This window comes from Tiliqua scincoides, chromosome 3 (assembly GCF_035046505.1).
Source record: "Tiliqua scincoides isolate rTilSci1 chromosome 3, rTilSci1.hap2, whole genome shotgun sequence".
In the NCBI taxonomy this organism is placed as follows: domain Eukaryota; kingdom Metazoa; phylum Chordata; class Lepidosauria; order Squamata; family Scincidae; genus Tiliqua; species Tiliqua scincoides.
In genome coordinates, this window is record NC_089823.1 from 185,633,927 (window position 1) to 185,658,261 (window position 24,335).

General features: G+C 45.1%; 1 pseudogene; it reads right to left on the reverse strand.

Annotated features, from left to right (window-relative positions):
* Positions 1-265: 265 nt before the first annotated feature.
* On the reverse strand, positions 266-382 carry LOC136646138 (5S ribosomal RNA; annotated as a pseudogene).
* Between the last annotated feature and the right edge of the window lie 23,953 nt (positions 383-24,335).

Here is a 24,335-nt window from a genome sequence, read left to right on the forward strand (position 1 = left end):
TAGATGCACCTGAATTCCAACTCAGCATTGTAGATAGTCTCTCCCAGACCACAAACAAGCACATGGATATACCGATGCATCTATTATTTACCGTCAGCATTGCTTATTCATTCGGATTGAGTCACCACATTAAATGTCACCATTTTCTCCTCAAACAGTTGCATTTGTTAACTTTATAATAATATTTTACAGCTTCTCAGAGGAGTCTTTGACCACCTAGTGTGTTCATGGTTGGCAACCTTCAGTCTCGAAAGACTATGGTATAAGCCTACAGCACCCGGTATTCCCAGGCGGTCTCCCATCCAAGTACTAACCAGGCCTGACCCTGCTTAGCTTCCGAGATCAGACAAGATCAGGCATGTGCAGGGTAACAGTTGCTGCCACTGATGGAACATTCAGGGAAGTCTTCTCAGTGCAGCTGCTATATTATACCTTCATCCTAGGATAGTATTTTCCAAAGGGAAAATTTGTACTTTGAAGTCCTCTCCTGTTAAGTTCTTATTTTTTCCATTGCTTGTTAAGAAGATTCAAATTTTGTTCATTGCTCATCCTCAGAAAAATCCACCTCTTGTTTTCTTTCTCCCAATGACAAGAATTTTAGCATGATAAAAGGGAGAGGAACCCAACTGCCACTTGCATGGCAGATAAGCCATGCCACAAATTCCTGATTTGTCACAGCAAAAACAATCCTAACCAACTTTCCAGTACCACAGTAAGGGCAATGCAGCTCTGAGGTAAGGGAACAAACCTTCCTTTACCTTGAGGTGGCCTCCATGACTGCCACCCAACTGCAGGATGCAGCACATGCCCCATTGTTACAGCTATATCAGTGTTGCAAAATTGGTTAGGGTTTGGGCCTAAGTTTTGTTGGCTACTCCGTGTGAACCATCGAGTAAAATATGGCAGTTGCGTGAATCACCAACAGCCCAATACTATGCGCCCAATATGACAGAAGTTGCCTTCTGCTGTCATAAATGCAGCAGTACTTGCCAAGAAAGGCATGCTGCTGCTGAGTGCAAGGGAGCCAGCAGCAAAAGCTGCTTGTGGCTATTCACATGCACTGATGGTCTGCCTGGACAACATCAAGGTAAGACCAATGGCAGAGCAACCTTTCATGGGTGGGGATAGGAAAGGGACCAGGGCAAAGAGAGGTGCTTGTCAAGGACAGAAAGGATGTGGTTGGCAGCAGCAGCAACTCCATCAAGAGGACTGTCTGTGTTGCTCTATGTTCAACTGTAGTGACACTCTCCCATATTGCCCCTGAAAAGCTGCCAACAAAGATTACTACTTCTACGGAGGCATTTTGGAACAGGGGAAGGCGGCCGGCGGTTGGGCCTGTGAGCTGGTAGGGAGCGGGAGGTGAAACCAGGATCTGGCACTTATGCCAGATTCTAGCCATGTTCCCAGGTGGCTTGGAGCGGCTCCAGGCTGCTCTGTTCTTCTCAAATCTGTGACACCTCCCCAGGAAGCGCAGATCTGAATAGACCCATTGGGGCTGCTGCAGCTCTCCTCAGGGTAAGGGGAATTTTTTCCCCTTACCTTGGGCCAAGTCTCAACCAGCCTGAAAGTTGTGCTGGATATAGTGCAGGTCAACTGGCCTGCCTGTTCCAGCACAAGCTAGGATTGCGCTGCCCAAAAGACATTCTCAGCAGCTGCTTCCTAGTTATGGAACTCTCTGACCAGAAACTCACCAAAGTCCAAGCTGAGCACCTTTGGGAAACAACAGTTATGTAGATTTTGAAGCAGTGTGATCATTTTGAGACTGAGCTACATGCAAAACAATAACCAACCAATGGCACAATCCTAAATGCCTCCTGCGCTAGTGGAGTACATGCTGTCACAAAACGCCTGCAACAATGTAGGTCAGTAGTTCTCAGACTGGGGTGTTGCGATGCCCCAGCCAGAGTCCTGGCCTCCAACCCCTTCAGGGGTGGGGAGGGGGGAGGTAGCGACGTGATAGCCAGGATCATGTCACTTTGGAAGGGCACAGGGGCTTGCTGAGACTTACCACAGCCTGCAGCAGCCTCCCTGGGGTGCGGGGAGCCCTGTGTCAGCCTCCACAGGGCTCCCCAACATGCAGAGACAAGCAAAATAACAATCGCGACCCACTTCTGGTTTTGTGATCGCAAACCGAAAGTGGGTCGCGATCGTTATTTGTACATTCTCTGCATGTTCGGGAGCCCTGTGGAGGCTGGTGCCCCCGGGATGCTGCTCTGGTAAGTCTTGGCAAGCCCTTGTGCCCGTCCAAAGCGATGCAATCCCGGCAATCGAGCCACTGCCTCCCCCCTCCCCCACAAGGATTTACAGCAGGGCTTGAACTTCCTGGGAGTTTGAGAACTGCTGGTGTAGGTGTTAGTGGCACTGGTGTCACATCAGTGTCACACCTGTGCTATTACACTGGCGCCAGTGCAGTCTGCAATGCATGCCAGAGCAGGTAAGCCACACACTGGGCAGTAAAGGGGTGGGGCAGGATGGGGAGGAGGAAGTGGTGGCAGGTTGGGCCCAGGAGGGTGGTGGGACTGGTGAAACTGGTGTACAATGTATCCTATCCCCCTTACTGAACCAGATCCGCCAACACGGATCTACTTAGACTTGCGTCAGCAAATTAGCAGATGCAGGTCCAAGTAGACCTGTTGCTGCAGGCAGGGATTTCCCCAAGGCAAGGGGACCTGTTTCCTTACCTGAAGAAGACTTCCAGACTATTAAATTCCTCCTTGGCATACAGCACAAACTGCGCTGCCCCTGCCACATCGGTGCAGGGAGATTTCAATAGGATGGGGCTGCTAACCACTGATTAACAGTTCCTCTTGCCTCCGCAAAGTCTGGACAAAAGTTTTGTGTGAATGAGTTTACACATGCGATAACCTCCATCACAGTTCTGCGCAGAATGAAACACTTCTTTCTACTTCTGGGAGTCCATAATTCAGTAGAAGAACCTGTAGTTACTCAGACAAAACACCAGAACATCATTAAAGACAAAGGAGCAACTTAAGAGACTGTCTACTGCTGACATTAATTTTAGAATCCAAGGTGCTAATCCGGAGTAGTGAACTAGATCCTGGTAAATTTCCAAGCTGTGACTTCACAACCTTTTATATATTTATGTTTTATTTCACAGGGAGAGGAATTCAGCTAGTCTGAACCTCTGTTAACAGTTATGACCTAATTCCCCCCCTCCCGAGAGAAATATGAAGTTACCATCTACATGCTTACTGGGCTTGAAATAACTTAGCAATGACATTTCCAAGTCAGAACTGTTTTGATGGTTTTGAAGTTAAGAGAAAAGGCACAATTTTCATGATTCTTTCCTTCTGCTTTCTCTGGCCATGGTGGGAGTGTTAAAACTTTCGGCACAGTCCTGCCCATATCTACCCAGAGGAAAGTTCCATTGTGTTCAGTGTGCATACGATTGATGCCTTTATTTCATATATCTAAAGAATGTCCATTGGTTTCAGTTGTGAGCGTCATGGCTGCCAAAATGGTAATGAACTGTTCCTTTGCAGTTGTCTGAATTTTGTCTCCATTTTTCCATCAAATTGCATGCTATTTACATCATGTAAAGTTCTACATAAATAAATTGTTCAGAAATTGACCATAGTTTTCAGATAGGAGGTAAAATGCCAGCACACATTTGAAATGAATTTGTTACATGAAAACTTGAGATTAGTAAGAACATGTTTATACGATTTTCTCCCGGCCTCTTCGAGAAGGGTTTTGATTTCACGGTGAGGTTCAGGAATCCAAAATTAACATGGAATTTACAGTAGGATCACTAGACAATTTAAATCATACCAGCAGATCACAACTAGATAGGTTTTTGGGTAGAGACTGAGCTAAACATTTGAAGGAAGATTTCAGTATCCAGTGCCAATGAAAATACATCATTTTGATATTTTCTGTGGCAGTGGTTCTCACACATTTCGCTCTGGGACCCACTTTTTAGAATGAAAATCTGTCAGGACCCACTGAAAATGAACATAAGAACAGCCCCACTGGATCAGGCCATAGGCCCATCTAGTCCAGCTTCCTGTATCTTACAGCGGTCCACCAAATGCCCCAGGGAGCACACCAGATAACAAGAGACCTCATCCTGGTGCCCTCCCTTGCATCTGGTATTCTGACATAACCCATTTCTAAAATCAGGAGGTTGCGCAATACACATCATGGCTTGTACCCCATAATGGATTTTTCCTCCAGAAACTTGTCCAATCCCCTTTTCAAGGCGTCTAGGCTAGACGCCAGCACCACATCCTGTGGCAAGGAGTTCCACAGACCGACCACACGCTGAGTAAAGAAATATTTTCTTTTGTCTGTCCTAACCCGCCCAACACTCAATTTTAGTGGATGTCCCCTGGTTCTGGTATTATGTGAGAGTGTAAAGAGCATCTCCCTATCCACTCTGTCCATCTCCTGCATAATTTTGTATGTCTCAATCATGTCCCCCCTCAGGTGTCTCTTTTCTAGGCTGAAGAGGCCCAAACGCCGTAGCCTTTCCTCATAAGGAAAGTGCCCCAGCCCCGTAATCATCTTAGTCGCTCTCTTTTGCACCTTTCCATTTCTACTATGTTTTTTTTTGAGATGTGGTGACCAGAACTGGACACAATACTCCAGGTGTGGCCTTACCATAGATTTGTACAACGGCATTATAATATTAGCTATTTTGTTCTCAATACCCTTCCTAATGATCCCAAGCATAGAATTGGCCTTCTTCACTGCCGCCGCACATTGGGTCGACACTTTCATCGACCTGTCCACCACCACCCCAAGATCTCTCTCCTGTTCTGTCACAGACAGCTCAGAACCCATCAGCCTATATCTAAAGTTTTGATTTTTTGCCCCAATGTGCATGACTTTACACTTACTGACATTGAAGCACATCTGCCATTTTGCTGCCCTTTCTGCCAGTCTGGAGAGATCCTTCTGGAGCTCCTCACAATCACTTCTGGTCTTCACCACTTGGAAAAGTTTGGTGTCGTCTGCAAACTTAGCCACCTCACTGCTCAACCCTGTCTCCAGGTCATTTATGAAGAGGTTGAAAAGCACCGATCCCAGGACAGATCCTTGGGGCACACCACTTTTCACCTCTCTCCATTGTGAAAATTGCCCATTGACACCCACTCTCTGCTTCCTGGCCTCCAACCAGTTCCAAATCCATGAGAGGACCTGTCCTCTAATTCCCTGACTGTGGAGTTTTTTTAGGAGCCTTTGGTGAAGGACTGTGTCAAACGCCTTCTGAAAGTCCAGATATATAATGTCCACAGGTTCTCCCACATTCACATGCCTGTTGACCTTTTCAAAGAATTCTATAAGGTTCGTGAGGCAAGACTTACCCTTACAGAAGCCATGCTGACTCTCCCTCAGCAAGGCCTGTTCGTCTATGTGTTTTGAGATCCTATCTTTGATGAGGCATTCCACCATCTTACCCGGTATGGATGTTAGGCTGACAGGCCTATAGTTTCACGGGTCCCCCCTCTTTCCCTTTTTAAAGATAGGCTTGACATTTGCTATCCTCCAATCTTCTGGCACTGTGGCCGTTTTGAGGGACAAGTTGCATACCTTAGTCAAGAGATCTGCAACTTCATTCTTCAATTCCTTAATAACTCTTGGGTGGATGCCATCAAGACCCGGTGACTTATTGATCTTTAATTTATCAATGAGGTCTGAAACATCTTCTCTTTTAACCTCTATCTGACTTAACTCCTTGGTCAGGAGGGGCCGTTTGGGCAACGGTATCTGCCCGAGGTCTTCTGCCGTGAAGACAGATGCAAAGAACTCATTTAATTTCTCTGCCATCTCTAAGTCTCCTTTTTTCTCCCCTTTCCCTCCCTCACCATCCAGAGGGCCAACCGCTTCTCTGGCGGGTTTCCTGCTTCTAACATATTTGAAGAAGCTTTTATTATTCCCCGTAATGTTGTTGGCCATGCGTTCCTCATAGTCTCGCTTGGCCTCCCGTATCACCTGATCACCGTATCCCGTTATCACCATGATGTCATGACTGGAAGTGACATCATCAAGCAGGAAAATTTTCAGCAATCCTACCCACACTTACCCAGGGTTAAGTCCCATTTACTATCATTGTTAAAAAAAAATATACATAGTAGCTTGTTAAAAATATGGGTCTGTAACATTTCCCCAAAAACAGTCACATACCATGGTAGCACCAAGTCTATTAAAAATAAAATATTGAAATGAATGGGGACCCACCTGAAATTGGTTTGCGACCCACCTAGTGGGTCCCTATCCACAGTTTGAGGAACACCATATGGTATAAGGCCTCTGCAATACTGATTGAGGACCCAATCCTATCCAACATTTCAGTGCGGAAGCACCGCAGTGCAACCCTGATGTAAGGGAACAAGCTTTTTCTTACCTTGAGGAGGCCTCCATGACTGTCCTCCTCTCCTCAGGTTGCAGCTCAAGCCCCAATGGCATGGCTGCATTGGTGCTGTAAAGTTGTATAGATTTGGCCCCTAAATTGGGTAAAAATTGTGTTGTGACAGGAATATAGCCTGACATATAAGGTCTCTAGTGGGACCTATTTTTAGCCATTTCTGTCCAACATTGCATATACACCTGTGGGCCAGGCAAAAAATGGGTCAAAGTAGTAAAATGAACGTGGGTCCAGCTGTGAACTAGGTGGGTGTCACTTAAGGCATAGGCCTCCCTATGGCATGTCATCTCTTTTCTTGTTACAGCATCTAATAGAACTCATTACATGGATGATGGCCATCATATTATGACTGTGAGCTCTGTTGCCTTCACTCCACATCATTGGTTGCCAGCCTTAGAGATGAGGAAGTTCACAAGATGGGTACGAACTCATACATTGAGTGTTACTAGACATTACTGCAGGGAAAAAAATGACTAGCCATGGGGAGGACATTTTTGGCAATCTCCTCATGGAAAATGCAGCCTTTGGCCTCTGAAAGAACTTGACTTAACTGGTCTCAGAATTGTCATCCTTCTGCATTGATAAAGAGCCCAGGAAACAAGGACATCAGAATTCAAATTCTTTCCTGTTAAAAACTGATAGAATGAAATATCAATTTAACGATCAATAATAAAAGGAAGATTGTTGTAACTATTAACATTTATACAACATTTGAAGGCTTCAGGCAGCCCAATCTTAGCAAGGGCTTATGGCGGGAGATCTCATGATCCACCACTGTAAATCCTCTTATGGCATTGCACACCAGTGTGGTGCAGTTCATGACTGCTGGTGCAAACAGCCAGATGCTCCAGCTGCTCATGAACATCATTCGCAAGCAGGTAAAGTGGTGGCAGGGTTGTTTGTGGGTGGGAGGGGGAAGACTGGGAGAGCAATGGGGAGGGGAGCTGGGTGGGCAGGTGGCATTTTGAGGGCAGGAGGGAGTGACTGTCACTTGTGTATGCAGGATCTTATCCCCATTTTCTTGGCCCAACACCCCCCCCACACACACACACAGCTTTCCTCAGAGTTACGCCAACAAAATACTCATTGACAGCCAAGGAGCCTACAGAGAGATAAGTAAAAATACCTGGTCATACACACACCCTTCCAACAACACAGCTACATCATTCAGGGTGGTAGGGGATAGGTTTGGGGTACAAGTGCTTTACAATGTTTATTGTGCTTGTATATGTCTGTGAGGAAGATCACTGTCAATCCTCTTGTACCAACTGTAAAATGAGGCTGAGCTAGGAGAAAGTGACTTGGTTAAAACTGTAATCCCAAAGTTTGCAGATTTAAGCTCAATCGTTATCCACTGGGCCAAAGTTGCAGCCTCTCTTGTTTATCAGGCCAAATTCAAAATAAGCTTCAAAGCCTCATGATTGCAACTTAAAAAATGCATTTTTTGTTGTATTTCAAATGAGAAAGTTACACTTCTTAAATACAGGTAATTTTATTTTTGTTCCTTGATAATTCAGAGAAGTGCTTGGCTCAGATATTTTGCTGTTTTTTTAAAGGCTTTTGCTTCTTCATAGACATTTTGCATTATTTGAGCAGCAGAATTTGGTGCTCTTATTTGATTTGGAAAAACAACAGCTTTCAAGCCTATAGAAATGCAGCCCTCTCAATGATTTCCTCTTGTTTTCAACTCCCATGCCAGCTTCCCCCTTAAATTTCATATTGATTTTAACAAGGAAAAGTGAGTCCTTGATACCCAGAGGTTTTGAACAAATACTTGCTACAAATATTGTAGCATGAACCATAATAAACTGAGAAGTACCTGGATCCAATCCATATATTGGGTGAAATGGGAAAATGTGGTTTTAAATTCATCTATTCCCACCCAAGTGGAAAAGATTTGTTCATAATGTTATTAGGGTTGGGGGCAAGGGAAAGTAAATCCAAATTCTTATGTTCAATAGGTTAGTGAATTAATAATAAGTTTCAAAAGTTTGTGAATGTTGGGGTCTTGGTGACTTTTCCTCTTCTCTGAGGTGCATTGTACCACTTGGGTGCAGAGTGTTGATGAGCTATGCAATCAAGTGGTCCTATGAAATCTGTGTGGAGTGCATTAAGGCCCAGTGTTGGTGTATTGAATGGGCTACAAATATTCATGTGTAGAAAACAGACTAATCAGAATTTCCATCTCTCTCTCCCTCTCCCTTCTCCTACAGAGGTGACCTTTCCCCCTTTCCTAATGTTTCCCAACTTTTCCCAACCTGACCACCTTCCCCAATGTGCCAGGGACACTTCCTTTCTGCTGTGTTGCCTATCCCTCCTGATGTCTTCCTTTCTTCCCCAAAGGATGAGGCCAGCATGAATGGGAAGACCTGCAATGGATTAGCCTTCATTGCAGTCACAGCAATTGCATGACGTGGGTTCTGAGAATGGACATGTTAGAGAAAAATGAGGAAGTCAAGCATGGATGAACCAATAATAATTGGAATTTCCAAGCCTAGAATAGGACTTTATTGGCTCCTAAACCTTGACTCAGTGGCATCACTAGGGTTTGCATCACCCAGTGAGGGAGGCCAGGGCGTCACCCCCATGATGCACCTCTTCCCATGCAGTGGGCAAGCAATGCCCTGGATGGTGGGCGTGGTGATGTACCACAGCCCCACCTCCACTGGTTTTTTGGCAATACTTTTTGATATAACACAGATATTTCAACATGGTTTTTTTTATTGCATTATGCTGTAAATTACACATCAAATGGTATATAACATGGGGTGCAATCCTGGGTTGCCCCGGCCCAGGAGGGTCGCAAACATTCTGTAAAACACATTTGCGCCTCCTCTAGAGTCAGCTGGGCCAGCGTGGGGATAGCACAGGGTTGGCTGGGCCGGAGGAAGTCTGAGAAGACCCATAGGGGCTGCAGTGGCTTACCAGGTGTAAGGAGAAGAGTTTCCCCTTATCTCCAGCTGAGCCACTTTGGCACCCTATTGTGTGCTGTATACATAAGAACATAAGAACAGCCCCACTGGATCAGGCCATAGGCCCATCTAGTCCAGCTTCCTGTATCTCACAGCGGCCCACCAAATGCCCCAGGGAGCATACCAGATAACAAGAGACCTCATCCTGGTGCCCTCCCTTGCATCTGGCATTCTGACATAACCCATTTGTAAAATCAGGAGGTTGCGCATACACATCATGGCTTGTACCCCGTAATGGATTTTTCCTCCAGAAATTTGTCCAATCCCCTTTTAAAGGCATCTAGGCTAGACGCCAGCATCACATCCTGTGGCAAGGAGTTCCACAGACCGACCACACACTGAGTAACACGCTGAGGCCTCCTGGCCTGCCTGTTCCAGCACAAGATAGGATTGCACTGCACATGGTGTTATTCCTACAAACCACAATTTCAGTGATTTTGGTCACTAGTGGTGTCACTCCGCCTGTGCACGTCACCTGGTGCAGTCCGCACCCCCCTAGCAATGTCACTGCCTTTACTAAAGCCTACTGTTGTCAAACAAAGAACCAAAACCTATAACCCAGAGCAACGATTTTCAACCTTTTTCATCTTATGACATACTGACAAGGCACTAAAATTTTCAGGGCACACCATCAGTTATTTTGGCAATTGACAAGGCACACTACACCGCCAGTGGGGGATTCACATCCCCCAATCACCCTCCTAATAATTACCCTCCCCCAAACTCTCATGACAAACCTGTGGGTCATTCACAGCTCACCAATGTGCCACAGCTCACTGGTTGAAAATCACTGACCCAGAGGGTTGGTTTGGAGCCATAGCCCTGCTATACGGACAGGCCGCCTGCATCTTTCCAGGTGTGTCTTTCACAGCATATTGTGGATTCCACAAATCTCGATCAACTCAACAACATGCATCGTCATGTGAATATGTGTATATTCTCACTTTTGCAAGGAACCTTTTCCACTGGGAGTTATGTTTTTTCTTACTGTGAGCTTCATCCATACATTTACTGTTGCATCTAAAAAAAGAGCCCACAGCTTTCATGCTACCCCGTCCTTCGTTTGCATCGCCAGCATCACTAGCTCATGCAAACAAGCAGTTACACCAGATAATTGCTCTGCTATATCCATGCCAACTGGGTTTCTTTTTTTAGCATTTTATTTTTTTCATTATGAACTTAATTAACATAAAAATACGTACTGTAGCAAAATGCAAAACAAAATGAAACAGATGTTTGTCTTTACACTTCAATAGGCACCAGTATTAAATACAACTGTAAGAACATAACTGATGACAGCTCACACTGGGATAGTCCCATTAATGTCAGTGGGATGATACCAACACAATGGATGACTGATTCTTTCCCTAAGTGTCAGTCTATCAAGTTTCTGGCCATCAAAAAGGGATATATTTATTTAGTTTTCCAAAAACTAACACTCTGCAATGTGATTTTCAATCATTTCTTTTCTATAAAGTGTGTGTGCGTATAAAGTAATGTGGAGGAAAAGAATCCAGAAGGTTCTTTATCTTCCTTATAAAGTCAAATATTCCTAGGCTATTTCATTTCTCTAAAAGATCAGTTATTTTCAAACAATGCCTTCTCCAAACTCCTCAAACTCCATTAGTAATTGCTTTGTTATTTAACAGCCCAATCCTATCCCCTACAGGTCCACAGCATAAAGTGCCACCAATAGAGTGTGCATTGTATGCTATGGTGGGGTGTGGGAGATGGGATCTGGCATATGCTGCGGCCCCCAAAATCTTCTCTGTCCTACCCCTGATCCTCCCCCATACTATCCATGACCCACTTCTGCTGCCACCTTACATGCTCTGGTGCAGACTGCGTGGGCTGTTGGCAGATACATGTAGTCTCTGGCCATTTGTGCCAGCGGCTCTGAACCACACAACAGGATATACCTTTCCGACCACTATAACTGGACTCAGGTGATCCAGTTGCCATTGGCCCACAGTAGGCTTGGGCCATAACTCATAAATATTCTGTCCCAATATTTAACCCTAACATTTCCTTCTTACATTTAAAATCTTCCTTGCTCCACCTACATCTGGTTTGCCCAATGAAGTTCTTCACTGGGTTCCTTTCCTGAGAATCCTCATCCTTTATCCTACTGGACTGGTACCTTTGCTTGAGGGAATAACTAATCCTAACTGAGTTGCCTGCCAGTGGAATTTGAGTTCTGCCAGCCTAAGTGCTGGCCCCCGATGGAAGTAATGTTCTGCCGATGGGCCATCACTTCTGCTGGCAAGCACAAAGAGACCACCAGTATAATTGCTGGCAGCTGCTCCTGCTCACCAGAGGCAAGGACCTCATCTGTTGGAATTAATAAGGCAGTGGAGGGGGCAGGATGGGCAGAAAGGGGTAGTAAGCAGGAAGATCTGGGTGGAGATTGGGGCCTCAAGGGGGCGTGACTGGGGCAGATGGAGGACTGGTATTGGTGGTGATGGCTCCACTGAAATCCTCCATTCCATTTTGGCCCCAACATGCCCCCTTGCCTCTACTCTGACTTGCACCAGCTAAGGAGCTGGCACACACCTACATACACCCATAGCGGTCCATGTAGGAGAAGAATCAGGCAAGCAAAAGAAATGTTTACTTAGTTTTCTGCCCCCACGTGGTATCTGGCCACCCGCAGGATACAGCGGAGTCTGTGCTAGTACTGCTGCACCCTATTGGCAGCCTTTAGTTAGAATTAGGCCTTTTGTTACGAGCTGCTATGCACAGCAGTTTGATGTTTCTGTGCCTCACGGCGAAACCACAATCACCCCCGGCGACAAGGAAGACCCAGAGGCAGAAGTCATCCACCACACTCCTCCTTTACTGTATGTACAGATATTTACAATGTCCAAGTAGTACAACGGTACACGATCTATTCTTCCAACCAACGTAGCCTCCGGCTCACAATGCTCTGCTTCTCCCACTCACTTGCTTGCCTCTGCTGGACATTTATATTTCTTGCAGCCAATCACAGTATTGGGAATTACTGCACAGTCATGCTGACTGTGCAGCTGCTGCCACACACACACACACATGAAATCACCTGATGCAATATCACCAGATATTGCATCAGCATGAAGCTCCCAGGATGCTGTGCACTCCTGGTTTGGCCAAGGCTTCAGGCCTGATACTGTGCAGCCAGTAAATTACCAGTCAGGCCGGGGTTCAACCCGTGACACCTTTAGTTATCTTGTTACACATGTCACTACATTACTCTGTTCTCATGCATAACCTGTCTCTTTCTCAGTGCCCTCCCATTTGACTGAACAATCTAAAACCTTCACCTCTGCCAAAATCATTCTACTCCCAAGCACCTCCTTATGCATTTCATTATCCTTTCCTGTGAAATATTAATTTAACTGATGACTGATTTAAAAAAAAAAAAAAAGGCTTGAGAGGTTAGAAAATGAAAGGAAATGAGATGGGAAAGCAAATATACATTTAATGTCGTATGTGGTTTGAGCCTAATGTGACCCTAATGTGAGGGGCAATCCTAATCTGACCTGGAGCAGTCAGGCCACCAGGCCTGCCCTGCATCCAAGGCATGGTTGGAACTGAAAGCAGTTCAGCCTGGGGCAAGGGGAATCACTTCCTCTTACCCCAGATAAAGCTGCAGCAGCCCCAGTAGGTCTACTCAGATCTTCACCACCTAAAGAGGTGGCGCAGATCCAGGCTGCCCAGGAACGGGATTAGGATCTGGCATAAGTGCCGAATCTTGGCCCTGGCCCCCTGCCCTGCCAGCGGCCCACAGGCCTGCCCACCACCTGCCGACCCCCGCCCTGATTCTGTGGCAGCAGTGCAGCAATCGTGGACTAAAGTTTAATAATACTTAGTAAGTAATTAGTAATGAGTAGTTTGGAAAGTTGCTCACCTAAATGTATCCTGAAATGGCCTCTTTCTTTCCTTTGTTGGTTCATATTGAAATTACAATCCATTGTGAAACTTAGCTTCTCCTCAGAGTTGAACAATGATTTTCTAGTTTGCATTGACTTACTTGGAGATGGAAAACCTCAAGTATATCAATGCCTTCTACAGAAAGAACAACACAGAGCAAAGGATAGAACGCTATCAAGACACCAATGATTAGAGAACCCAAACAATGCACAGCGACATCGAGATTTTTCTTTTGAAGGAAATGAAATATAAGGTTTGTTTCTCTCATGCTGTGAGATTTCATCTGGGATTCTGACAGAAATATAGCTAGGAGGACATTTAAAATAATAAGCATTCACTCATAATAGACCACTGATGGTACTTTTAAGTATATTCATGCACTTGGTGAAAGATGCTAAACAATTTATATGACTTTGGTAACAGCTACTCATCCACAAAGTTTCTCAGTGATGTAGAGTTTGAAAGTGCCAACTATAACAAATCACTTCGTTACTATTTGACCACATTTCACTGAGTAAGGAGTTGATGTTGGGCAGCCCAGTACAACACAGCTCCCCACATGGTGATGCAACCATACCGACGGGGCACATGACATGAGAAGATTCATGTCATGGAGGCTCCTTGGGGTAAAGGAAAATTTGTTCCCTTGCCCCATGGTAAGCTCATGCTGTCTTGCTAGGTCTACTTGGACCAGCGCCAGCGTGAACCCAGGTTGGGGAGGAACAGGGAGGAGATGCTGTGGGGATGAGGGACATCAAGGCTGGGAAGTGGGTGGTATCAGCAATCTTCTGAACTGGTTTCACCCAGCACATGTCTGATCTCGTCTGATCTTAGAAGCTAAGCAGGGTCAGACCTGGTTAGTACTTAGATGGGAGACTGCCTGGGAATACTGGGTGCTGTAGGCTTATACCATAGTCTCTCGAGACTGAAGGTTGCCAACCAACCATTACATGAACTTGCACCAGCATAATTGCTGACATAGGTCTGAGTAGACCCAGCAGGCCAGCATAGATTTACTCTGAGGTAAGAGAATAAATGTTCTTTTACCACAAGGAAATATCCAGGGCCCCAAACTCCTCTGAGAGATACATTTGTACTGCTTGCATAGCTGCGTAGGGAGTTGAATATATTTACTTGTGGACATTTGAAGTATATATACACCACACTTTTCTTATCCCTGATGGGTAACCCAAATTATATTGCAGACTACGGGATAGAGATGAGCATCTAACATTTATGGTGGGATTGGATGATGTATTTTAATTTTTTTTTACATATTTGTGCATTTGTTGGTCCTAATAGCCAGTTTCTGTGTGAACTACAACAGCTGGACAACTGGAAAACACCGAATGTGACCAGTTTTGGGTTTGGTATCTAAAGCCTTTAATCAGTATTTTAAATCTCCAGCTATTATTTGTAATTTATGCTCCAATAAGTTTCCATATTTTAATTTAGCCTAAACTCCAGCTGTCACTCTTAATTCATATCCCAACTTCTTGACTGGAACCTTGCCCCGTCTGCAGTCCAAGTTACTCAATTTACAGCAGTTGGACTACTGAACAGCTGTTTGTGCATCCTTCATGTAAGAACATAATAATTATAATCATACTGGATCAGATCACGTGACTACCTAGTCCAGCATCCTTTATTTCAATCACTAGCTAAATGTGTCTAGGAAGCACAAGAGTATGAAGGCAACAGTTATTCTGGTTATTCCTTATTCTTTGATTAACCCCATCTCAAAGCTATCTGCATCAGTGACCATCACTACCATGACAAATCCATCAGTTAATTATGTGTCCTGTGGCGAAGTACTTTGTAATGGCACAATTATTTCTCATCTTATATTATTTAGTACTGTTAGCTGTTGCTGCTTCTGCACTGGTTCTAAACCTTCTTTCTGAGCATTGACCCTGGATCTAGCTTCTGATCCCAGGCTCACAACTGGGGATCAACAGCCCACAACAGACCAAAGTTACATAGCTAGATACAGGGTTAATGTGATTGCACCAGCTAGAACTGTCACTGTTTTAAAGTGCTCCGTAGTAGTGCTCCTAGCAATTCTTGAGTGTGGTGTTTGCCTGCAGAGGCAAATTTTTACATGTAGAAGTATGGAGGAGCATGGCTACAGAGCAAATTGGTGTGGAGGCATGGACGGATTCAAGGGGCACCATGGGTGCATGCCCCCCCCAAACAGTTGCACCAGTGGGGAACGCCACCCACCAAGATGGGAAGCAAAGTAGGGCACTAAGGGAACACACACTGGGTGGGGCATTGCTGGTGAGATGGCGCCCAGTTGACACTCTGGCCAGCCCAAGTCTAGCAAGACCTTGAGTCATGTGGCTGGGAGGTGTGGGACTCTTCAACCTGGTGGCCTAGCTCATAAGGAGCCAGGCCACCGAGGAAGGAGGTAGCTTCTTTGGGAGATCCAAGGAGGTGAGCTGGGGAGGCCTGCCTGCTTCCCTTCTTTGGCCCCCCAAACACATGCCCTCCCAACACAGGGAGAGGCTAATTGGCTTGCTTCAGGTTTGAAGCAGCCACTTTGGAAATGTCTTCTTTCAGAAAAGCCACTGTAAAGAGGATGCAACCTCAGCACCAGGAATCAGTTGCACAGACAACACTCTGAGGGGAAAGGTACAGCAAGATATATAAGTGATGGAGATTTGCACTGACAGCCTGAACATTAAAACAGCGTGAAACAGGAAACTAAATAACAGTGGACCATATCCTATCCAACTTTCCAGCCCTGGTGTAGTCATGCCAATGGGTGTGTGCTGCATCTCGTGGTGGGAGGGTAGTTATGGAGGCCTCCACAAGTTAAGGGAGCATTTGTACTTTTGCCTCAGAGCTGCACTGCAGCTGCACCAGCACAAGAAAGTTGTTTAGGATTGGGCCCAGTGTCATTTTATGTCTGAACCATACATTGCTAAACAACCACAAAACACTGACAAGGATCTGCGATATGAAACAGACCTGTTCTAAATAACTCAGTTCTATATAACTCAACTTTTGGTTTTGGATTAGGGGTATAAGACAGGGGTATCAAACATAAGGCCTGGGGCACAGATGCAGCCTGAAGAAGCTTTTTATCTGGCCCTCAGGCTCTCAGCTACTGAGGTGTCACTACTACAAGGACAGCCCACAAAAAAATTGGGCTGTCCCATATCTTGAAATATGATAAAGATTTGTGTATTTTCTCTTCTGTCATTTGCAGCTAAGGAGTTCCTAAGAGAGAAAAAGTGCTTGTTTTTGGTTATGACCTTCTTTAAGGACATCACTTTCAGCCCTCAGCTGGCATCATGAACGCTATTCGGCCCTCTGTATGAAATGAGTTTGATACTCCTGGTATAAGAGCACAATCCTGGGTTCGGCTCGCTGGCTCACTGCCAGCATGCACTGTTGCAGATGTGCCATAAGGCACGTTTGCAGGCCCTACCACCGGGAGAGCGCCAGTGGTAGCCCAGCACTGGGCTACCGCTAAACAGGTGCCCGACCTCTGCTGCTCTGCAGTCGTGCGGACTGCCGAGCACCGGAGAAGTAAGTGGGGGTGTGGGGGAGGCAGGGAGGAGGCGTTCCGGGGAGGGGGGAGGTGAGGAGAGGGCAGGGAAAGGCGTGTCGGGGGAGAGAGCAGGGAGGGAGGGAGGTGGGACCAGTGGAGCGATGCTCCACCGGATCCAAAGCCTCCATGTTGGGCTCACCGCCCGACGTGGAGGCACTTGATTCACCGCCAACCTTTGGGTTGGCGGTGAATCGAATAGCCCCACTGTGGGACTACTGCATTTACCCCTTCTCCTGAGATGTCACTGGTGGCTGCCTTGGGTGCGTAGGATGTGGCAGCAGCCAATTTCGATGCCACACACCCCAGGCAACTCAGGATTGGGCTGTAAATTCGCACCTTTTCTTTTTTATTTAAGAATCTGGAGTCCAATTGATTGGCCATTTGCCTTCTATTTTTACCTTAGTATGTAGCCTGGCTTAAGCCATCTACAGTGTGATACTATTGTTGGATAAGTTCTATACCTACCCTCACAAATCATTTTCCAAATAAAACGTTCACCCTTTCAAATATTAGCCGACTATTCACCAAATATTTGAAAACTGTGTTTGGTATATAATGACATTTGCTTTTAATATTTAATAGTTGCCTTTGTTTCTTGTATAGCAATATTCTGTGTGATAACAATATTTCATAGTTGGCATAAGTCATATTTAGTATTTGCTTTCATTTGATAATTGTCATATATTGTTTTATTATCTTTCAAAAACAAGTTTCGTAGCACCTTAAAGAATAACCAGTTCATTTCAGCACAAACTTTAGAGGACTACAATCCATCAGATGCAAAATGATGTATTTTTTTAATTAGGAAAAGGTAGCATTTGCTTGTTGAGAATTTAGCAGATTTCATACTTGACGCCTTCCAACTAGTTTAACATTGTCAAATTTTGAGCTAAAATGCCATGCTGAAAACTACAAGTTTAACTTTCAGTAGTGACATTTGAAATGTTGCCAGATTTCAAATATTTGTTAATGTTCTTTTTGCTCATCCTCAAACTCATTTCAGTGTGGTGATAGTTTTGCCTCAACCTGCTTTGAAAAAGGCACAAGTCTGAGGTTAGTTGGAACCCTCTGGATCAGTTGCTGGAGTGGAGATAACCTCTTAGTAGACTGGTCCAACAGGTTATACCTGGAAGTTTTTGCCAATTCTGCTAGATTACTGGGGGGGGGGTGTTCTTTTCACCTACGCTTTTCATGTACTCTGTACTGTAAGCCACAGGTTGTTTTTGGAATTAGTTATTTGGTCACATCTGACAGGACCAGTGAAAGTTAGGAGGAGGAACAAAGAATAGGTGACCACCCTATAGGTATTCAGGGGGTGAGGTGGTAATTACAGTCCTTTACATGATTACATCCATTTGCAGCTGTATAGCACATCCTCAAAAGCTGTCTGGCTTGAGGAAGTGAAACAGCTCAGGCTTGCTTGTCCAAGGGCAGGTGGAGAGAGGGAACTGTTATATTGATCGCCCACTGCTCTGGCTGAGGAGAAAAGAACAAAGGCATGGCAGCATCCTGGAGCTTGCACTGCTTTGCAGAGAGGAGTTTAGGTGTCCAATACAGCCCACTGCAGATTTATTGTTCAGTGATTGTGACTCTGTTTTCCATCCAATTTTTTTGCTTTGTGTCTTCATTGTTGGTTGGTTGGCAACCTTCAGTCTCGAAAGACTATGGTATAAGCCTACAGCACCCGGTATTCCCAGGCAGTCTCCCATCCAAGTACTAACCAGGCCTGACCCTGCTTAGCTTCCAAGATCAGGCATGTGCAGGACAATTTTCAGTTGTAGCCTGGATGCTATGGGCTGACTCCTTAGGAGGTCTGCAGTACACAGAGTTGGATAGATGATCTCCAGCTCAATTTGAATCATAGAATTCAACTTTGACTGTTATCTTCCAATGGGGAAGCCATTCCAGAGAGGTGCCCATGTTAGGGACCAATTCTAACCAGCCCTAGCACCAGTACGGAGCTCCAGCACTGGGGCTGGGTGTGGCAAATATGTGTTTAGGCATGAATGTGGTACCCAAAATACCGCCAGAGCCGGTCAGTGCTGGGGCTCAGCATGGCATGGGTGACTAGCCAGTTCTCTTCCAGCACCAGCCAGTGGTGAGTATTTTCAGGGCAAGTGGAGGCAGGAATAGGCGGAATGGGGGGGAAGAGAGAGGGGAGGATTGGGCCCAGGAGGGGAGAGGATATGGTGACAGCCTCTACCTCCACATCCCAACCTCCCTCCCAAGCCAGGCGACCTGACACAGGTCTTCTCAGCCCTATGCCCACTCAAATGCAGGTGCAGAGGCAAGGAGACCCATTACCAACGGCTGCTGCCTACCCACGGTAAGGGAGCAAACACACCCTTCCTCCAAGGAGAACTCTGGCAGTATCCTGGTACCCACAGGATCCAGGAGTAGCAATTTTGGTGCCACTGGAACCATGGGCGCCAGGGGGCTTAGGATTGGACTGTAGCATGAAAAACACAAAGGCACTTTTAAGATTGGTAGGCCAATTTATTTCAGCATAACCTTTTGTGGAATGGAGACAATGTCATCAGATGCATAAAGTGTTGTCCTCAGTTGGCAGCTATACGTGGAGACTGAGAAAAAAGAAAATGTCAAAGTTGAGAGGGGGAGGGACTCAGATGAATCCTCTTCAATTCCATTTTTACTTTCTCTCCACCATGTCTATACTTTTTTCTAGATTGTTCCAGGGGTTAATTACTTGTGGGCGCAATCCTAACCAACTTTCCAGCACCAAGGTAAGGGCAATACAGCTCTGAGGTAAGGGAACAAACATTTCCTTACCTTGAGGAGCACTCCGTGACTGGCACCCAACTGTAGGATGCAGCACATGCCCCGTGTCACAGTTATGTCACTGTGGAAAAGTTGGTTAGGATTTAGGCCTGTGTGTTTCCAAAAATATGGAAGTGAAACATTCCATAACTGATTGACAATACTCCTATCTACTATTAAAAAAAAAAAAAACTAAAATAAAAATCCCCAGATACCTTATAGGATCTGTCAAGCATGCTTGATGAATTCTAAAGAGGTATATTTCACTGGAATTGTAATGCAGTTGAAAATAAACTATCAAGACAAAAGGGAAAAAATAACAGAAATATCAAGGACAAGCATTCTGTTTCCAGCAGAATGACTTTGTGCTTAGGGATGGCTGATCTGGTTCATTCAGATGAAAAGTGTGAAGTGACTCAGAACTTTGACCCAAATTCATAATGAAAGAAATTAGTTTAGGATCCTCTCTCTCTCTCTCTCTCTCTCTCTCTCTCTCTCTCTCTCTCTCTCTCTCGCACACACACACACACACACACACACCCTGACACAGAAGTCTACAGATTCATAGTTTGATGATCAATGCTAACCAGGTCTGAGCTGGAACAGGACATAGCGCAACACAGAAACAGAGCATTGTCCTTTGTAGACTTGCAATGATTTCAATTTGCAAAATGGGTCACTTTCACTGTAGACAAACTGGCCACAGGTACAAGGGATAGCATGCTGTTCAGACCCGCTGGCCATCGTGGGAACTTCCTGGCTCTAAAACTAAACTATCATCTGAGGACACAAATGATGTGCCACCGACTCTTTGACTTCCCCTTACCAAATTAATTCACCGTTCAGCCTAAAACAGGGGTATCAAACATCGAATAGTGGGCTGAATAGCATTCATGGCGCCTGATGAGAGCCAGAAGTGACATAATAAGCAGGAAGTGACATAGTTAAGCTAGGGATGGCCAGAAATAAGCCCTTTGTTCTCACATAGAAACTCATCAGCTACAAATGACAAAATAGAAAATGGGCAAATCTTGTTCATAATTTCAAGATACGGGAGTAGCTTGAGGTTAGGACTAGTTTGCAACTGTGACCATAACCATACAACTATGAGGCCTTGGCAGAGGGGATGTACATTTGTTTTGCCTCCAGTACTCATGCTGAGGCCTGTGCAGGAGAAGCCAGCTGAGAGATCAGCCCCTCCCCTTGGACTGTGACATCTGTCTCTGAAGTGGGGTAGTGTTACATTTCTTCAAATTTCTTATGAATAGCATAACATCCCCCATGGCTGTGGTTCCTGAACTGTTTGCTTTGGCTCCCCAGGGTGCCACAGGAACCAGCCAGCAGAACCGCTGAAAAAACACACCACCCTATACAATGTATAGGATTGTAGCCCTAATGGGGAGCTGCAGCCAATGGTCCAGTAGGTCATTCCAGCACAATTGGGCTTTTAGTTTGACTCCTTTTTTTTCCCCTCTCTTGCTGTGCTCTATTGTTTTTAAATGTTTTTTTTCTGAGTTTCTATAATTCTGATACTATGTTTTTTGTAATGAATCTGAAACATTGAAAGTTTGCTTAATGAGATAACTCTTATTACTGAACTGAACTACTATTGAATTGTCTTTAGATACTCTGTGTGTGTGTTTGTGGCCACAAATTGATACTAGCTTTTTAGTTTGTCAAGTAAAGTGTAGATATTGTGCTGTTATGCTTCTTAAATGAACTGTTAGTTGAATTGTTTTGGCATGTTGGTGCAATGTATTGTTAGTCTATTCTTGTATATGTCAGTACCTCCTCCCCCACACTGTGGATACAGGGAAATGCTATATAAATAGCAACTGCCCCACAGCCCCTGGATCTGCGGATAATTGAAACCATGGATATAGGATCCGTGGATACAGGGGCCTGTCTGATGATGATGATGATGATGATGATGATGGTTATTGTTAAGCATATTCATGTATGGTGTGTCAACAAAAAAGTTCACAAAGTTGTTTACATTGCATAGAAATGTTTTGGAAAAGTGGCATACAAATAAATGGATGATGATAATGAAGAAGAAGACAATCCAGGAGATTTTTGAGTCAATGTGAAAAGCCTGAATCACACAACCCAACCTTTTTTTTTAATTCCAAACCTCTAAGTAGCTTTTATTTCTCCTCAAAGTCTGCGGGCAGATGGAGGCAGCTGGCCCACTTTTGGCAGTACTTGATTCTGTTTATAAGAGGGGGAAAAACAGTGTTTTGAACTGAAGTCAAACAATTCTAGCTGGGCAGAGCAGTTTCTTCTTCAGATTGCTGTGGAATTAATAGGACACAATGAGAATAGCAGTGTTGGTATTTTAGTCCTCCCTGGGCACACCCTGTCTTCCAATTTCCATACATGACATGTTATTTGCAGCCCATGATTATACCCCGCTGCACCATAGCAGGCAGTCACACCAACTGAGGCTGCACAGAGGGCAAACCAGAGATAAGTAAAAAAACTCTGGCCACCTATGGATCTTCTTAGACTGAGGCCAGCTATGGAGCTGGTGTAAATCTGAATAGAACTAGGGGTGTTCTGGGGCAGGGTTATGGGGATAGGATCTGGTGTGTGTGACTACTGCCAGATCCATCCCCTCCCTCCCCCTACTACCCCCTGATTTCTCCCCCCAAACTCCCCAATCTTCCCACTCCCTGCCCATGGCCCACCCTACCTGCCAACGTACCAGTATCAGTGAATATCCAGTCAAATCTGGCATGTGAGCAGAGTCACTGGCTATTTCCATCAGTAGCTCCATGTTTCTGCCATCATCAGGCCTTCTGTATCAGCAGATTACAAGATCCACTGTCACAGAAGGCCCATAGGATTGGGCTGAAATAGAAGGAGAAATGTCCCAGAGCAACTGCCTTCCCTGCGGATTAGAGGAGCCTTTACATATGATAACCTCATCCCTGTAATTGCACAAACAAGCAGACAGTCACATCAGCTTAAGGGACTACTTGCACCCTGACATGCTACATAATTTATTGACTGACTGCCCTTTATAATGGCCTTTTGCAATGGAGATGCAAAATAAACACTGCTGAAGACCAGAATTACACATCCCAGTCTAGATTGTCAGCGCTGAAAGACACTTATGCCCTCAGATGCCTGGATGAGAGCAAACCTCTTAGCTATAGTTCAGTATGCTTAAATATTTAAAACCCAGTTGCACAAGGTAAAGTCCTGAACTTCAAGTCAATGACTCATACAGTTGTCTCGCACACTGTTGACTTTGCAAGAAAAGTTACCCTGCTGGCCACATGGTGGCACCCTGCAAGCCCTTGCTCACTCATAGGAAGGAGCTCTAAAAACAAGTCATTCCCCCCCCCCCTTTATAATGTTGTTTTAAAAAACAGTCTCTTGAAAACATTTTCCTAATGCACTGCAAGTGAAACCAGCACACCAAAATGGAAAGGACTCTAGAAAATGTATGGCCAGATTCTTTAACTGATAATATGAAGAAACAAGTATTGTCTGTTTGAACAGGAATTTGAACACACTTAAGAACATAAGAACATCCCCACTGGAGCAGGCCATAGGCCCATCTAGTCCAGCTTCCTGTATCTCACAGCGGCCCACCAAATGCCCCAGGGAGCACACCAGATAACAAGAGACCTCATCCTGGTGCCCTCCCTTGCATCTGGCATTCTGACATAACCCATTTCTAAAATCAGGAGGTTGTGCATACACATATAAGAACATAAGAACATATGTGCAACTTCTATGAGATAGAGGCAGAGGGCCATCATCAGCATCATAGTTCCAGTTCAAGCAACTGCAGTTTATTAGAATGGTAACGAGTGACAAGCTTGAGCACCATCTTGCGCTGCCCCTTCCCTCCTCCCCTTGCACGCTCAGCTTCATAGGCCACATCCTGATTCATTAAACCACAGTTTACCATCAGATCTGATCAGCCTTTGAGAATGCACAGTTTGATCCAATTCTGAAGAACAACCTAGCTTAGAAGGAGCACTCAAACCATAGTGCTGTGGTTTAGATGTCACAGGGAACTGTGGTTTAACAAGGCTTCTTTGAAGCTATACATGTGTGAGGAGAAAGGAAGATGGTTGTGACATCTTCACTAGGCCATAGTCAACCCCAGTCATGTTGTTGTTCAGTCATTAAGTTGTGTCTGACTCTTCGTGGCCCCACGGACTACAGCACACCAGGCCTCCCTGACTACCACTAACTTCTGGAAGCCGAGTCATACCGTAAAACTAAGTGAAACTGCCATGTCAAATGGCAGGCTCCAGAGTGAATGCCATTTTCTTGTCTACTGCATCTCTGAGCTGTTATCAAAATTTAGTCCCAAGGCAGCAGGGACAGGAGGAGTTTCACGGATCTATTCTGATGGCATGGATAGATCTGTATAGATCCCTACAGGCCTGCAGGGAAAAACCAAACTTTAGTTTGTTAGAACAACCTGCCCCCTCCCCTCCCTAGCTGGCTTAAGAGAAACCTTATCTTTGGAAAATTACATGACCAGCTGCATCTTGGCAAACCGAAACCTATAAACAAGGCCACATCCTGGGAGCCTCCTGACTTTGAGGTAAACAAGCTCATTAGTGATCACAGTGTCTTCAACCATGGCTTTCCTTCCCAACTCCATTGCAAACTGAATGAAGACCTGTGTGTTAAAAGTACATACTTCCAGAGCAATCAAGAAGTCTTCTTCTGCACCCCCCTCAGGGTGAAAAACAAT